Source organism: Canis aureus, chromosome 27 (assembly GCF_053574225.1).
Source record: "Canis aureus isolate CA01 chromosome 27, VMU_Caureus_v.1.0, whole genome shotgun sequence".
Lineage (NCBI taxonomy): Eukaryota > Metazoa > Chordata > Mammalia > Carnivora > Canidae > Canis > Canis aureus.
This window is the reverse complement of record NC_135637.1, coordinates 8679415-8697814: the sequence shown is the minus strand read 5'-3', so window position 1 is coordinate 8697814 and position 18400 is coordinate 8679415. Positions and strand designations below refer to the sequence as shown.

General features: G+C 51.0%; 1 long non-coding RNA gene across 3 annotated transcripts in view; it reads right to left on the bottom strand.

Moving 5' to 3' along the window:
* Positions 1-205: 205 nt before the first annotated feature.
* Positions 206-18400, bottom strand: part of LOC144299737 (uncharacterized) — a 42497-nt gene continuing 24302 nt past the window's right edge. For 2 of the 3 annotated variants that reach the window (XR_013366407.1, XR_013366408.1), the window contains exons 3-4: positions 3922-4191; positions 3005-3823 (exon numbers count right to left, since the gene is read on the bottom strand). This is a non-coding gene — a long non-coding RNA (uncharacterized LOC144299737). Of the gene's footprint in view, positions 606-3004; positions 3824-3921; positions 4192-18400 lie in introns of those variants that run through there. The other variant, XR_013366406.1, reaches the window with a different exon arrangement.

Here is an 18400-nt window from a genome sequence, read left to right as displayed (position 1 = left end):
CAGCATGTGGAACCTGCATGCTCTTAGCCAATCCTTCTCCAAAGACTGCTGGGAAGGAAAAATATTAATATGTCCAACCCTAATCAAATCTGGATAATTTCACTAGAAACCTTTCCATAATTTCATCAGCGTTAAAGGATTACAATAGCAACAAATTAAACCAACAGGCATGAATTTAGTTGCTCAAGAGGAAAATGTAGCTTGATTTAGAAACGGATGTTACAGTTTATTAACCAATCTAAATTAATTTGATTTTGAGCCACTGTTAAATATACATTAGGATGTATCACCCAATAGCATAGCTGGTGGGGGAAGAGAAGGGAGAGGAAGAAAAGCGAGCAAGGCTGATATGAATTTAGTGTGTTAATTCTGCAGGGCTGGATATTCAAAATTGGAGAAGGGAAGACCAGTCAGGACTCTTAGTAACAAGAATTACAAAGTCAGTTTGAGTTGGCCTAAGCCAAAAGGGGGATTTCTGATTTCAGTATCTGAAAATTTTAGGGCCTGTCTAGCTAGCTTCAGGTACAGCTGGATCCAGGTCTCAAGGTCAATAGCCATTCGCCTTTCTTCTCTGCCGACTTCATTCTCAAGCAAGGTCTTCATACCTGGAGGCAGGAGGAACACAAGCAGCTCCAGATTTTCATTTTATTGACTTACCCACCTTGCAGAAAAAAAGCCCACCCCAAATCCCAGGTGAAGCTCTCTTTGGCCTGGCCAAGGTCATGAGCTACTCTGATGAGCCAAGCTCATCCTTGAGTTGGAGAGGAGAGAGGACAGTCACCTCATGTAGAATAAGGACTAAGACAGGAAAGGTCCTCCCCCCAAAGAACAGAGGAGCTGTTGCCAGTTCTGAAGATAGAGGAGGGGCAACAGCCTAAGGGATGCAGGCCTCCTCTAGAAGCTAGAAGATTCGAGGAACGAAGGCCTCCAGAAGGACCCAGCCCTGCTAGATACCATGATTTTCATCCCATGAGACTCATTTTAGACTTCTGACCTCCAGAAGTATACAAGAATATGTATTGTGTGAAGCTACTAGGTTCTGGCAATCTGTCACAGCAGCCACAAGAAATGAATACATCTCCCTAAAACCATGTACTCCCCCTGGGCATGAGGTGTCACCCTGCAGGGTAAAGGAGCTTTCAAGGACAACAGATGCTCTTACGTTGCAGCACTTTCAGATTTACTGTGATATTGATGCAAAATTTGCTCACGTGGCTACCCTGAAGCATAACACATCAAATAAATCCCAGGCCTGCATGCCTTCACAGACCAGGGCACCGGGTAGCAAGTACAGCATGCAGCATGCGTGGTGGCCTTGACCATGAGCCCCATGGCTCTTGTACTGTGGGCAAGTGGTCAACTGACAGCCCTGGTGCTATGCTCTGGATCCACACTGCATCGCCAGGGGCTCCCGCCAACGACTAAGCACAGAAGGGAAGTGACACACAGGCCCTTCTGCTAGGATGTGGGATGCCCCTGGTGGTGCGCCTTGGCTCCAGGACTCAAGATCAGCCTGTATAAAACTTCCCTGGGACTTTGCGAAGCCCCTCCTACCTGACCTTCCTTCCACCCTTTTCCTCCACGGAGGTCAGGCCAGCATCTCAGCCTGAAGGCTCTCCAGCCTCCTCCTCCTCCCCTTCCCCCCTCAGAGCTATTTCCCCCAATCAACCTCTCACACATCTAATCCCCCTTTGAATCTTCTTGGAGGACCCAAACTGCCCTGGCATCACTGTGAGAATTAGAAAGAGTAGCTCCTCTGGGTGGATGCATTACCACAGGTGGTGGATGCTTCTTCCAGGATAAGCGACCAAGCAAGCAAGCCAGCATGAGCCTGAAATCACCTATGATGACCTCTTCATGGGTGCCCTTGTGCAGTGCATGACAGGCTACTACACACCCCTTGGAGAGAACAGTAATGTATGCAGTCCAAGAAGATCCCACCTCGGGACGCCAGGGTGACTCAGCAGTTTAGCATCTGCTTTCAGCCCAGGGCATGATCCTGGGGTCCTGGGATCGAGTCTCACATCGGGCTCCCTGCATGGAGCCTGCTTCTCCCTCTGCCTGTGTCTCTGCCTCTCTCTCTCTCTCTCTCTCTCATGAATAAATAAATAAAATATTTTTAAAAAATCCCACCTCAGTACTCAGGGGACCAGGAGAAGCCAGGTGTCCACCATGCTGGGTCCTGCACTCCTCCCCCATCCACCCTCTGGGCTGTCTGTGTTCACCATGGGCATTGCAATATCTGAATGCAGGCATTTTCAGCAAGGACCTCTTTGTTTGGCCTATACTGGGTTTTCTAGAACTTTGAATTACTATATGGTATGCCTTACAAACGTGGATTTAGTTTCTCTTGAAAACTCAGCTGGGACAGGGACTCACATTGGGTCCGAGATCCTCACGTGGGTACAGTGGAGGCACCTCACAGTGACCAGGCTCTCTGGCCGGGCCCTGAGCTTTCCAGCCACCACCGTCCCCATTCCACTCCCCTCACCTGCCAGGGTCCTGGGGCTCTGGGCGTGCTGGCTCTGGCAGTCCTGCCCACTTGCTGTGTGACCTTGGTCCCTCTCTGAGTCCTGTTCTCCCATTCTTGAAGCTGGGGGGTGGTGGGGGAGAGGGACAGGATCCCCTCATCTTTGAGAGCCCTCCAGGCTCGATGCTCTGACAGGCTCAGGAAGATGGAGAGGGAGATAAAGAGAAAATAGTTCTGCTTAATTGCCTCATTAAGCCCTCCTTGTTGGAAAGCCAGAATGGGAGCAGCTTCCTCTGTTTTACTGGGAGCTTGTGCCCTCCCCACTGAATTATGCAGCTGAATGGGGGTGGGGGGTGGGGACAAGGAGAGGGGGCTGTGGATGGAGCAAGATCCTCGCAAGGGGCAGGCTTCTGGCCAGCCTCCGGCACAGAGCGTGCACAGCCCTGACAGGCTTTTATTTGGCAGCTTGTACCAGAACCCCCCACCCCCCCACCCCCGCCACAAGCAGCAGCTTAAACAAGAGGGGGATTTCTATTTCTCCTGTGGAATAACAATGGCAGCTCTGGCACTTGCCACAGGCAGGTGCACAGAACTCTTGCAAGCGCAGAGCACTGATGGGCTCACATCAACCCCAGGGCCTGGGGTGGACGGTGTCTCCAAAATTCATGTCTGCCTCGAACCTATGGATGTGCCCTTCTAAGAATGGGACTCTCCGTGTGCCCCGTGTAAGTAAGCGCAATCCTACAGTATCTGTCCTTTTGTGACTGGCTTCTTTCATCAGCACCATGTCTTCTGGGTTCATGCATGTGACAGCAGGTGTCAGACTCGCCTTCCTTTTCAAGGCTGAGTACTACCCCACTGCACCCACAGACCACATTTTGCTCATGTACTTTATTCATTGACAGATGCTTGGGTGCTTCCCCTTGTGACTGTCGTGAGTAACGCTGCTATGAACATGGCATACACAAACATCAGGTGTGGGGTTTTTTTAAAGATTTTATTTATTTGACAGATTGAGAGAGAGCATGAGCACATGCAAGGGGAGAGGCAAAGGGAGAAGCAGGCTCCCCCCTGAGCAGGGAGCCCAATGCGGGGCTCAATCCCAGGACCCTGAGATCACAACCTGAGCCAAAAGCAGACACTTAACCGACTGAGCCACCACCCAGGTGCTCCAGATAGGTGTGTTTTTAACAGAATTAGACGGATACCTGGGTGGCTCAGTCAGCTGAGTGGCCGACTCTTGGTTTCGGCTCAGGTCACGATCTCAGAGTTGTGGGATGGAGCCTCCGCATTGGGAACACTTAGGCTGTTTGTCCCTCTCTCTCTGCGCCAGCTCCCACACTCTGTCTCCTTCTGAAATAAACAAACAAAATCTTATAAATAAATAAATAAATAAATAAATAAATAAATAAATAAATAAATAAAAAAAATCACAATGATCAGGTCATTACCAGCCTGGGTGCTGGATACCCTCTCTGCCCCTGCAGCCACACTCCACTGGGCTGGGTGCACCAGGAGGCTGACCCAGTCTCTCCCACTTCGGTTTCTGGCCAGGTTTCCCAGGGGGAGGCAGCAGCAAGACACTGGAGGGCAGGAGAAGAGAGAGAGGCCGGGGTGTCCGTTCCTCTAGGTCTCTCTCATCTCATCAGTTCTGGCAACAGCTCTGTCTTCCAGGACCACAGCTTTTCCGGCAGGCTCCTGGTCTGTGGTTCCGGTGCTCACTGCAGGATTATAATGCCGTTTCTTCCGTCCACCCCCTCAGACCCAGGAGAGAAAACCATACCTGCGATTGCCAGACCCTTTACCCTGCACCCTGCCCACCTCCATGAAGGGAGCCTTCACTGGACCACCCGAGGGAAACACCGGCTCCTGCTGGACCTGGAATGACCCACCCTCTCTAGTTGAGAGATGTGGAAACTGACTCACAGAAAGACTAAGTCAATTGCCCAAAGTTGCGCCACTAGTGAATCGACTCAACCCCAGACTGTCTGGTTCTAGATTCCAAGCTCTAAACCAGAGGCCAGCGAACTACAGCCCTCAGGCCCAGTGCTTGCGATTTATCAATCCAGTTTTATTGACACGCGGCCAGCCAGGCTCATTCACTACATACTGTCAGCGGCTGATTTCTTGCTACGCTGGTAAAGTTGAGAAGTCGTAACCAAAAGACAATGTGGCCCAGAAACCCAAAAATATCGTGTGGCCCTTTACAGGACGAGTTTGTCAGCTTCTGCTCTTACTAAGTTCTGCTGGGGCTTGGAGCCCTTAACACCTCGTTCAGAGGTCGGGAATCATTATTATTCTTTCCACTTGGACAGACTAAAAAGCTACAGTGTAACAGGGGCTCGTAAAATGAAATGCCTACCTGGACCCAGCAGGTAACATCAAACGTTAATCAAGCCGAGCATACAGAAGGCAGCAGCTCCTGGCAGATGGATCATTCGACAAAGATTACTAAGCACTTGGCTCTGCGTCAGGTGCTGGTCTGGGCCCCACAGAACAAAGGACTGAAGAAAAGAGACCCCTTCCTGCCCTCCTGGAGCTGACAGTCGAGTGAGGAACCGTGGGTGACTGGCCACAGTGACGGGGAGCAACGGGGCATGGTGGGGACACTGGAGCATTGGGGGGCTCCGGCTCCTGGCCACAGACAGTTCTTACGGGGTGAGGTGCTTGCTGGAAGGGGGAGGGACGGGGGTGGGGCTGGTGGAGAAGCAAAGGCGCTCCCAGAAATTGCCGGCCAGCTTCTGCTCACCTCTCATTAGCTAGGTGAGCTCACCTCTCCCCTAGCTACCCTTGCTTCCGGGAGGTCTGGAAGGGTGAATTTTTGGCTTCCAGCTCCTGGTGGGGGAAAGCAAGAGGGGGAGAGAGAGAGAGAGAGAGAGAGAGAGATGGAATGGGTTGTGCAAACAGATAACAGGGGGCCAGTTGGGGGGAATTCTGTTGGGAATAATCTCTCCACCCCCCAGCGCATCCTCCTGGGCACCCCCTGGGCCACCCCACTTTGGAAACCTGTGCTCTAGGGGCTCTCAAAGCTTGAGGCTTTGAGAAACAAAATCCAGAAGGTGACTTGAAGGCTCTGTCTGCTATACCCCTTCCCCAAGGCAAAAGGCGTAGAAACATCTTGCTCAAATGAGGGTCTGATGGAGTAAAGGGAGAAGAAACAGGACTATCCCTGTTATGCCACCAAACCAAGACACCAGCCACCAGCTGGTACAGAAGGCAGGCCACGTTAACCAGGGTTGCAACAAGGGTGAAGAGCTCGTGACAATGCTAAAGGAAGAAATCAGATAAAAAGCATATGCACCGTAGTGATTATTAACCGGGCTAAAAAGATGTGGCAATTATATGTAGATATAAGCCTAGAAGGAAGCATCCTCACACGGTTATAGTACTGATGGTCTTTGGATGGTGGAACTTGAAGTAAATTCTTTACTTTTCCACGTTTCAATTTCTCTTTTCTGTTTACTAAAATGAGTACCTGTTGTTTTTATGGAGGGGTAAAAAAAATGCTTTCATTTCTATTGAAAGATTCCTGAATTTGCTCCACATGTTCTGGGTGACTAAGCAAAATCCTGGAGTTAGAGCCAACCAAAGAATGTAGCAAAGAACCGTGGGGCAGGCCTAGCAGCGTTGCTGGGATGGAAGTCCACAGCGGTGGCCCTCAGGTCCCCACCTGAGCTCCAGGGGTGGAGGAGGCAGTGACAGGGCAAAGGCCCAGGACCCTCCTTGGGAGGCAGGCCTCCCACCCCCACATCCCTGTGGCAGAGCCCACTCTAGTTGTTCCCCAGTATCCAGTGGCCCCTCTTCCTTAGTAATAGAAACCCTGACTTTTAGCTGGGCACACAGCTGGCAGGAAGCGATGACATTTTCTAGGCTCCCTTGCCGGTGGGTGTGGCCAAATCACTCAGCATTGGCCCCTGAGATGTAAGCGGAGGAGGTATGTTTAATTTCTGGGGAGCATCCTTAAAGGGAAGAGGACTGGTCATCTTTTGGCCTTCCTCCTTTCTGCTGGCTGGAATTCAGATGAGATGGCTGGAGCGGCAGCAGCCCTTTTAGACCACAAGAGAGAAGCCACAACTCCTTCCTGATTTTGCTTACTTACCTCTGAGAAGTGAACTTCTATTTTTTTAAAAATCCCCATTACTGAGGTTCTCTATCAAAGATTTCCCTAATTAATAATGGCACTAAAGTGAGTAGTCACAGGTTTCCATGGGAGGTTGGAATAGCCTCCAGATGGTCTTGTTTTGGTTGAAAGGAAGTGATCTTTTTTAAAAAAGATTTTATTTATTCATGAGAGACACACAGAGAGAGGCAGAGACACAGGCAGAGGGAGAAGCAGGCTCCCTGCAGGGAGCCCGATGTGGGACTCAATCCCAGGACCCCAGGATCACGCCCTGAGCCAAAGGCAGACGCTCAACCACTGAGTTACCCAGGTGCCCAGGAAGTGATCTTTTCTGAGGGTGTTCCCAAAGGCTTAGCACTGATCACCGAGGTGGTAACAGAAGGACCCCATTATACTTGTATATGTTGAATGCATGTGTACAGAGTGTGATTCAGATCCTTCTAACATGTCCGGTATCCTGCTCTTGGGGAAAAATATTTCAAGTAACAAACTAAACTCCAACATTTATTACTCCCTCCCTATTCCAAACTCACTTTCTCCCTATTTTGGAAATAGCAAACTATTTCAAACACACAAAGGGTAAAGTTAATAATGTAACAGATTGTATATCTCCCACTGCTCGGATTAAACACATATTAACATTTGGCTAAATTTACTTCAGATCTCTCTTTTTACAGAAATAAAAGGTTTCAGACCCAGCTAAAACCTTCCTCCTCCCACCACAGACACAGGCATCCTCTGCCCCTCCCTCCCGCCCAGCCTCCAAACCGGAGTGGGCGGGCATCACTTCTGTGAGTGCCTTAATGCTTCTGGTACACAGAACATCTCCATAAACAATAGGCAGTCGTAAAAACCACTTTCTTGTTCTCACTAAGTTCATTCCTCTGAATATTTGCTCACACAGAGCTGAGGCCACACTTCACAAGAATTTATGTACAAATACTGGACACATGGGAATTCTGTAGGTCTTTGGGAAGATTTTTTTTCCACCAATATCGCCCAAAGGCATATGTGCTATTTTATTTTTCTCTCGTACGCATTACGATAAATGTGTAACTATTCAAAAAAAATGTTTTTAAAGCTGAACTGTGTACCAGCAAAAATTCTGCTGCGCATGACTCAAAGTACCGACTAGCAGTCGGAAACACATTCTAACAAATCCCATGAGGGCTGGCTTCTGCGACCCTGCTTTTCTTGAAGGTCAGTCCATACCAGAGTGGTCCAGACACTTCTGATCATACCCCATGACAATAAAAATAAATGTTAAGCACCAACCCCCACCATATGAATATCTCTTAACTTGTAAATTATGCACATGAACTTCTATATTACTCAGCTGTTTTCTTGCAGCTCACCTGCTCTTGTGTTACCAGAATTATCTTCCATCTGCTGCTTCTCTGTAGGAAGATTTTGGAGCTACTTGTCCATTTTGTGAGGGTTCCTTTACTTAATACCAGATATCCTCACCCTCAAAGCTACGAGCCTGGGCTCATGCATGCTGCGGTTGTGAAAAGTGCCGAGGGCACCCACCCCAGATGCTCACAAAAGAAAAGCAAAGAAATATTTATTTTGAGTGTTTACTGTGTGCCCGGGTCTGCTCTAAGAGCTTTATGTAGACTAAGTCATTACAGCTGAAGCTCAGAGAGGCTGAGAAACTTGGCCCAGGTCACAGAGCTGTCAGAGGGGAGGTGCCTTTCAGCCCAGGCTCCTTGCCAGGGCCCTTCAGTCCTCTGTAGGAAAAGGGTAGCTCACTGCTTTCTTAGGCATCTTGGGCAGGGACTGTCTCATGAGACCAGTGGACACTTGGCCTGAGAGTGAGCACCATAACGAGCCAGATTTTAAATATCAGTTAACAAATTAAGATAATCTGCACAGCTGGGTGGCACAGTGGTTGAGCATCTGCCTTTGGCTCAGGGCATGATTGCAAGGTCCTGGGATGGAGTCCCGCGTCGGGCTCCCTGCAAGGAGCCTGCTTCTCCTTCCGCCTGTGTCTCTTCCTCTCTCTGTGTCTCTCATGAATAAATAAATAAAATCTTTTAAAAATTAAAATAATCAAAGTTATCCTTAGAAGTCTCTTAAATTACCATTACCTGGGACCATCCCAGGGAAGCAGCACAGCCAGGGGCTCCCCTGCAGCCTGCCCGTGCCTGCCTGAGGATAACCCTTACTTGCTGGGCTGTCCAATAAGCTGGCTTCCACCCAGGGTCAGCCAATGGGAGGTGCCAACTGGAACTGGAAGGCAGGAGGAAGGGAGTACCCAGGGTATTTCTCCTGCTTTTCCTCCTGGGCTGGTTTCTCCATCTCTACCATACCTCCGGCTCCTGCCAAAATGCTCTGCTGAAGCTTTAGTTCCCCTGGGGGACCCTCATCTCTAGTTCTGGTACCACTGCCTCCTTCATTTGTCCCTCTGGTCTAGCAATGCCAGTGGCTCCCTGCCTTTGCCGATCACTGGGCTGACTCCTGGCTTCTCGGCCCCCCCATCACCTATGCGACAATTCTCTACATTAAGTTCCTTTTGTTGAAACACCTAGAGTGGCTTCCATTTTCCTGATGGGACCCTGACAGATACACATTGGAACAATGTTTGGGTGCCATGTTACCTCAAAAATATGTAGCTCTGGTTGGCAGTGCCAAGTGTCGATAAGGATGTGGAGCAGCTGGACCTCCCGGACATTGCGGGTGGCAGTGAAAATTGGTACCATGACTTTGGAAAACTGTCAGTGGCTATGTGCCTGGTCTATGACTCAGTGATCACACTCCCAGATATTCTCCCAAGAGAAACGAGCGCTAACCTTTGTTAGTGGACATAGCCAGGAACATCCTGACTGGCTTTACCTGAAATAGCCAGAAAGGGGAAAGAGCCCAAATGTCCATCAGCACTAGGCAGTTGTCTGCATTTTGAAATTTCTCTCTCCAACCACACAGTTGATTTAGTATGAATGAAGCGCATGTTGACAGGTCCACTCTGTAATGTAAAGGGGCCAAGTGTCTCAGCTGTTGCGAGCATGCACTCGGAAGTGTGGGAACCCTGGGCTCGTGTCCCTCTTCTGCCACTCATAAACCTCGTGACATAGAGGAATTCACTGAACATCCCCAGCCTCAGTTTCCCCTTCTGTGAAAGAGGTGTAATCACAGTGCCGAGATCACAGACTTACAGTGAGAGTTCTTTTTTTTTTTTTTTAATTTTTATTTATTTATGATAGTCACAGAGAGAGAGAGAGAGAGAGGCAGAGACATAGGCAGAGGGAGAAGCAGGCTCCATGCACCGGGAGCCCGATGTGGGATTTGATCCCGGGTCTCCAGGATCGCGCCCTGGGCCAAAGGCAGGCGCCAAACTGCTGCGCCACCCAGGGATCCCCTACAGTGAGAGTTCTAAGAGATTGTGTGCACAGAACGCTTGGCGCAATGCTTAGCACAGGCTATTCATTCATTCATCACATGCCTACTGAGCCCTACTACACGCCAGGAGCAAAACAGACACAGTGCTGGGCTCCTGACACTCACTTCTTAGGCAGGGGAGCCAGACAGCAAGGAAGTAAGTGCATTACTGCACATATCAAGGTGGGAAGTCCTTGTGAGGCCACAGAGGTAGGTGAGGGGTGGGAAGTGTGGGAGACCCCTCAGTACCCCATCCCCAGGTCCCTTTACTGGCCAGCCCTCATTTTCCTTGGCTGCTCCGAGCATTGCTGTGAGGGGCTCGGCTGCCTCACCCCCTGGGGACTAGCCCTCACCGAGCCAGGGGTTACTCACCCAGGTGTACCCGCCCTCCCACTGACTGGCACCATGGGTGGGGGGACAGAAGCCTGGGCCCCCCGGGAGGGACATGAACAGATAATTGCACACCTATGCTCATGACAGCACCACCCACAGTAGCCAAAAGTGGGAGCAACCGAAGTGTCCTTCAGTGGAAGAACAGATAAAATGTGATTTATATATACAATAGAATATTGTTTGGCCATATAAAGGAATGAAGGTGCTGTGAACCCAGAACTAAAATTAAAGTCTATTTAAAATACATATGGGAAGTGGAGTGGGGGGAGAGAAGGAGACAAGTGTTAACCCAAGCTGGAGTATGGATGAACCTCACAAATACGGCTAAGCAAGCCAGATGCGAAAGGACACATATTGTAGGATTCCAACATATGAATTTTGCAGGGGAAACAAACTTTCAGCCTACAACATGTATATTTTACCATAAAATAAAGCAAAAGCCTCCCACTGTAACACGTACACACATACATGCTGACCCACTGGCTGCAGAGGGTCTGACGCTGGTGCAGCACACACTCCAAAGCCCAGGGCCCTGCGTGGGACCGGGCTGAGGCTGCTCATCAGCTGGGACCACTCGCTTCCTAGACTTCTGGGCTCCACCGTGCCTCTTCTTCCCCTATAAATCACCCCTGTAAGGATCCTTGTCTCAGTCTTTGCTTCCCGGGAAACTTGTTCTAAGACAGGAGGGCTGCAATTTTAGAATAAACTGATCAGAAGCCCTTACTGAGGGGAGCCCTGGATGGGAGCCCATGGGCATCTGCATCTTTGACGAGTAGTAGCCAAGATCTCTTATTTCAAAGAAACAGGGTGCAGAGGAATGCCCTGTTTTGGCTGAGGTTATGCCTGAGTGAGGGCACAGGGGGCCACGTGGAAGCACAGACTTGCAGCTCGTAGCATCCTGCCTCTTTGTCCCTTCCTTTTATTTTTTTTTTAAGGTTTTATTTATTTATTCATGACAGACAGAGAGAGGGGCAGAGACACAGGCAGAGGGAGAGAAGCAGGCTCCATGCAGGGAGCCCGACGTGGGACTCGATCCCAGGACTCCAGGATCACACCCCGGGCCAAAGGCAGCGCCAAACAGCTGGGCCACCGGGGCTGCCCTGCCCCTTCTTTTACACACACTCAGCCTGGCTGTCTAAGTGAGAAGCTGATACAGCACCCACCTGCTAACAGGTGGCTAACAGCAATACTTCAGGAGCCTCTGGGAAATCTGGTTTGAGCACCGTGGCCGGAGACAGGCCCTGGAACAGGATATGGCTCCAACCCACATGCCCAGCTCACTGGAAGCCCACCACGTCTTACAAAATCTGTAGTTGCACATGCCTGACCCAGACTCTGTGCTCACGAGTCCTGGAAACCACCAGGCTGGGAGCACACCTCAGTGGGGAGGAGGATGGAAGCAAAGGGCCCGGCTTGCTGTGCAAAATCCCACTTCTACATCGCAGGGGCTGAGCAGCGGTGTCTTGGAGACCCGCGCAGGTCCAGGTTCCTGCTCTACCCTCTCTGCTGAAACAATCACTGTGTACAAACATGAAATATTGGATCCCCAGACAGCACTAATTGTGTCTTCTGAAAGGGCTGTGACAGGGAATCGCACTGAAATAATTATGGTTTTTGCACGTGAAGGGGAGGGGGAGATCTTTTTTGACTATTTATAGTAAATAGAAGTCAAGTCAGATAGAGCATTCCAGTTTGTCACAGAGGGCAGTCATCTACGGTCGGGGCTGTGGAGTGGCTTCTGCTGGACCCGGGCCTCTTCACCGCGGGGACGAGAGTCTTGGCCAGGACAGAATGAGGGAACGATGGGCCCCGTGTGACCAAAGGCAGCTCGGGTGACCTGTCATGACAGTCCAGTGCCGACCACGTAAAGGTTACCAAGATGTCCAAACATGGGCCTCCATCACCCACTACTGCTGAGAGGAAGTGGGGGAAGGGAGCATCCCTACTGGGTGCCAGACGTGGCGCTGGGTGCCTTCTTCGGACGCCTCTCTTGCTCTCAGGCTGCACGTTCGAACACCGAGCAGCCCTTTGTTGAACGCCCCGACCAGCTGTGTGACAAACAGCCACAGAAGCCCAGCGCGCCAAGCAGCAGCGTGGAGGTGGCTGGTGCGTGCCAGCGGCAGGGCCCGGCGCTCCGGGGGCTCCCCTGGCCCTGGCCTCAGGCTCGGTCGCCCTCCCCCGGGCCAGCTGCCACTCAGCGGCTCTCCCCGAGGCCACAGAGGAGGGCCGGAGAGCCAGGAACCCCCAGCAAGGTCTCTGGGGACTAGGGGAGAGCCGCCAGCTAAAGGCGAAGTCAAAGGGTGGGAGAGTCAGCCCGTCCACACCCCCAGCCCCGACGGGGAGGAGCTGGAAAGGCGTGAAAACGGGACGGCGGGGAGCGGTGGCCACGGGGCACACGCACGCTCCCTGCACCAGACTGTGCTATTTGCTTGAAGAAGCCATTGTTTACTAGACACCAAGTGTGGGCCGCTTGTTCATACATCCCACAAATATTTACTGAGTGTCTGCCAGCCGGCGCCCTGGCAGCAGCGCTGGGCGTGCTGGAGCAGCAACCGGGAACCGGAACCGAGCAGGGCGGCGCGGGGCGTGGGGCGGGCGGAGACTCGGAGCGCGTGCAGGGCAGCTGAGCCCTAATGAGGATGCCCGGCTCGCCTCGGGGACGGGGACGAGGGAGGCCTCCCCTGGGGACCGGGGATGGCTGAGATGCGAGAGACAGGGCGGTGAGAATGGCCTTGTGAACAGGGAAGGGAAAGGCACGCTGGGAGGTGGGCTTGGCAGGTGCAAAGATCCTGCTAGGACGGGAGGACTGGTGACAGAAGGGAGGAGGCCTGGGGAGGCTGGCGGGGGAGGCTGGCGGTGCCGGGGCACGCTCCAACGCTGGCCTCGGGCCTTGCAGCCGCCGGCCCGCGGGTATGGCCTTCAGAGCCGGCCAGCTCTGAGGGCTGGAGACAACACCTGAGACCTTATAAAGGGAACGTGCTGCCTCCCCAGTAGAGGAGACAACGGCAAAATCGAGGTTAATAGCTGTCAGCTTGGATCCCAACAGACACGAACAATGTATGGTTTTGTTAATGAGTCAAGTGCAACTCAAAGCAGTTCTTAGAGGTTTCTGCTTTAAAGCACAGCCGGGGCGGGACTGCTGCTTCCGGGGAGATGGGGTGCGTATCCTTTACCCTCTCCCTCCCAACGGAACAAGATAAACTGGCTACTCGTTAGCCTCTGCCCTGCCGGGGGCAGGCACCGTGGCAGGTGCTCTACAAAGACCCATTCTGCTGAGCCCCAGAGCGATCCCAGGGGGGACATACCATGGCCACCCCCACCCTGCAGATGACCTTGAGACAGAGGCCCTGGCCACGTGGGCGGGAACACCGGGGCCCCTCTGCCTTCTCCCGATTTCATCACTGGACTGTATACAGCAGCCTGGCTTTCTGCTGTGACCCAGAGAACCCTCAGGATCATGCTTAACTCATCTGAATTCACACACTCGGTGAAAGTTTAGTGAGCACCGACTATGTACCAGGCGCTGTCTAGGTTCAAGGGATACAGCACTGAGCAACATGGAAAGATTCCCTGTCCTATAGATGCTAGCATTCAAGTAGCAGGGGAAACATGCATTTAAAAATACGTATTTAAAAAAAAAAATACGTATTTTAGGGACGCTTGGGTGGCTCAGCAGTTTGGCACCTGCCTTCAGCTCAGGGATTGATCCTAGAGTCCAGGGATCGAGTCCCACATCAGGCTCCCTGTGTGGAGCCTGCTTCTCCCTCTGCCTGTGTCTCTGCCTCTCTCTCTCTCTCTCTCTCTCTCTGTCTCTCATGAATAAATAAATAAAATCTATAAAAATAATAAAATAAAATACATAAAAAATATGTATTTTAGATGTATATCAGATATATATGTCAGATACTGGTAAGTGCTAAGGACAGAAGACGAACCAGGGCAAGGGCAGGGAATGCCAGGAGGTACAAGTTTCTAAAAGAGATGAGAGATGAGCCACAAGAATCTGAGGGAGGAGGGCACAGCCAGTGCCAAGACCTGGAGGCTGGCATGTGCCTGATAAATGTCAGGAACTATAAGGAGGCTGGTGTGGGTGATGCTGAGTGAGCACAGGGGTCAACCCTGGGAGGTAAAGGCAGAAAGGGAAGGGGGGTAGAGCATGTGGGCCTCTGAGCTCACAGCAAAAACTCATTTTTACTCTGAGGCCAGTGGGAATCATGGGAGGCCTTCGAGCACAGGAGTAGCCAGCCATGACTAGGATTTTAACAGGATCCCTCTGGCTTTCATCTATCATGTGGGCCAAGGTGTCTGCCAGGACTCCGGGAAGGAGGCTACTGCACCAGTCCAAGCAAGAGATGACAGTGGTGTGAACCAGGGTGTGGACAGGGGGGTGGTGAAAAGTGGTCAGACTCTGGTTCTATTTTGAAGATAAAAACAACAGGGTTTTGTAATGAGCATGAGAACAAGAGGCATCAGGGATGACTCTGAAGTTTTTAGCCTGGCGATGGGAGGTGTAGTTGGCATTCACAGAGACGGGGAGGTGGCTGGAGGAGCAGGTTGGAGGTCAGTTTTAAACACAGTCAGCTTGGGATGCCTGTGAGCCATCTGTAGCCCAGCCAGGTTTCTGTAAGGACACAGCAGCAGAAAATGTAACGCGCTGTCTGGTTTGAGCCTTCTGAAAATCCTCGCTCCTCAGGTTTGTTCTCCTCTGGGGATAAAACAAACCGACCAGATCTTTCTCTGCCGTCTCTCCTGAGCGCGGCGAGCCTCCAACTGGGTCGGCCTCAATTGGCGGGGAAGCTGGCGCCATAAATCACCGAGTGATGATACCAGGGCCCTCAGAGGACGTCTCCTGGTATGAGGCTCAGACAATAGAAGGGGATTCGGATGAGCTCATGCAGCGGCGGGCACATTAGATTTGCCATAAATTATTACAAAGTAACAGGAAATCACAGTGATCTCAGCTGAGCAGCAGAAGGAACAAGGGGAGGCTGGAAGGGCCCTCCCACAGCCCCGCATGCTCCAAACCAGCACCCTGCTATGCAGTCTGGGTGTGTGTGTGTGTGTGTGTGTGTGTGTGTATGCATGCCTACGTGCACGCTCACAAGTCCCAGAGTAGCCCCTAAACAGACAGAATGAATGAGAAATGTGATGGTTTTCTCCAGGACGTGGAATGATGTCCTTGCTTAGCTACTTAAACACTGTATGTCCTTGAGCAAGTTACCTACCCGCTCTGAGCCTTGGCTTTCTCCTCTGAAAAACGTGCTTAATAACTGTACCTACTCATAACAGCTGTGGAGGATGCAGGATGGTCATGAGTGGGTGTCCCCTCAGCCAGCTGCTGGCTTTCCAGTTCTCAGCCCCAGCACACAGTGGGACTGCATTTCCCCACCCTCTTGAATGTATGTGTGTTCACACAACTCCAGTGAAAGTGGTATGTGTCCCTTTAAGAGCCTGTGCCTAACGCACCATGATTCGCTACATTCACTTCCCTTCCAAGGATGACTGCTCTGTTTACCCAGGGCAGACCTATTTGCTCTGACCTACCAGGGGCCAAAAAGCAAAAAAAATAAAATAAACTTAAAAATAAATAAATAAATAAATAAATAAATAAACCTGTCATTGTTTAGCTGAGATTCTGGGGTCATTTACTGCAGCAAAAGGCAAAAGCGAACCTTTCCTTGACCGGTACTGGATTAAACGCATCCTTAGAACACTGCCTGGCACAAGTAGGCACCACAGAATGTTAACTGTTATTATGACTTGAACAATCTCTAAGAGTCGCAAGCAAATCTGGACGCCGGCAAGGGTAGCTGCCCCGCCCCTGGGTGGTCCCTATGACCTCCCACCTGGCACTCACACCTCTCCTGGAGCGTTGCTGGGACCTGTGGCTCCTTGCTGGCTTTGACAAAGCGGGTGGCCCTGTGGGAAGCCCCCATGAGAGAGCCAAGGGTGGACTCCAGCAATGACCAGCTAAGAACCGACAGTGGCCCCTGGTTGGCGGGCAGCAAGAACCGGGAGCCCTCAGCCCAGCAGCCCGGGTAGCCGACTCCTTCCGATTTGCCCCACGTCCTTGGAAACCCCGGGCCTGCCCAGGACTATACTGGTTTTAAAACTGAAACTCTCATCCTCTTGCAAACTGGGACTGCCGGCGTATTAGTCGGCGCGGGCTAGCATAGCAAACACGGCAGATGAAGGGGTTTAAACAACTAAACTTTATTTCTCCATTCTGGAGGCTGGAGGTTAGACTTGACCAAGTGAATTTTGGAGGGGACACAATTCAGCCCATAACAGTGTTACCCTACCTGACAGCCTTCAGAGACCTGAATCCTGCCAACAACCGGGTGAGCATGCAAACAGACCCACCCCCAGTTGGGCCTCCAGATGAGCCGACACTTACAGCAGCCTTGCAGAGGAACCTGCGAAGCTGCGTCCCGCCTCATGACCCAAAGAACCAACGAATGCGTGTCATTTCAAGCTGCTAATTTTGTGGTACTTTGTTACACAACAATGGATAATGAACACATCTAGTTGTATTGGCAAACTTGTCTGATTCTGCTGCTTTCTCCTGACCTCTCCGCACTGAACGCTCTATTTCCATACTCTCCAGATGGTCTTCCGAAAGAACTTCAAGGGCCTGTGTTATTCCTCAGGCTCCCCTTCTGTTTAACCTGATAACCCATTCTTCACTAGGGGGTAGAGTTTTGTTTTTCTAAGTGTTTTCCCATGCTTTGTTAATTGATTGACGCATTTGCTTGCTGGGTTTTTATCTTCTTTCCAGCCACACCAGATAGCTGTTCCCTCCTACCTGCAGCTGGAGGGCAAGGGTCAGAGAGGTGGTGTAATAACTGCTGTACACTCCGCTCTCTGAGTGCTCCACAGTCCTCATCACCAACCAAGCATGAGCCATACTCATTGAAGCACAAAGATGCCTTTGAAGAAGGGATTCCATGGAAAACTACATGTTCTCATCCCAGCTTAGAGATGCACACTGGGCATATTAAAGGCACTGATAAGTCCTGCATGTGAGGGAGAAACCAATGTCTGTTTGTTTGTTTTTAGGACTTATTTATTTATTTATTCATGAGAGACACAGAGAGAGGCAGAGAGAGAAGCACACTCATGCAGAGAGCCCAATGTGGGACTTGATCCCGGGATTCCAGGACCACGCCCTGAACCGAAGGCAGGCGCTAAACCGCTGAGCCACCCAGGGATCCCAAAACCAATGTCTTTTGAGGGACACTGCTCCCATGTGTACCCTAATACTGCAGAGTAAGTGAAGTTATCTCCATCTTCCAGATGAAGACTTTAAGGCTTCTTCTAGTGCCTTGCCCAAGGTCACCCAGTCGATACAGCCAGCCTGGGATTCAGACTGGGCTGGGAGACACCAGAGACTGGAATATCACTGACCTACATGACCTCTTAAACCAAGCAAGGAATTGAGTGACTCGACTCTGTTGGATGTTTGGGGGCTGGTTAATGTCAGGAAGTTGGTAGAACAGGGCAGGGGCTGACATGGGGAGCTAGTTGATGTTTTTCTGCTGAAAACGTAAAATTCCAAACACCTCCTTTCTCTTTCAAGAACTACAAGTGCACATATATATCAATTTGTTTTCCATATATATGTATGTATGTATGTATGTATGTATGTATTTATTTATTTATTTATTTATTCATGAGAGACTCAGAGACACAGGCAGAGGGAGAAGCAGGCTCCATGCAGGGAGCCCGATGTGGGACTCAATCCCAGGTCTCCAGGATTACACCCTGGGCTACAGGCGGCGCTAAACTGCTGCGCCACCAGGGCTGCCCTATTGTTTTCTTTATAGCACAGAGTAAAGGAACTAGCTGTCTGGGCCCTTGTGCCTACTGGAACGGCATGAGCCTCAGGTTTTTCCCTGAGATCTTCCTGGGAGTGGGAATACTGTTATTGATAATGGTTCATATTTGCTGAGTCCTGTGCATGCATGGGGTGCATGCATGGGGTGCATGCTGCTCTGAGCACGGCCTCTTTTCATCCTAATAAGAGCCCTGTGAAGAAC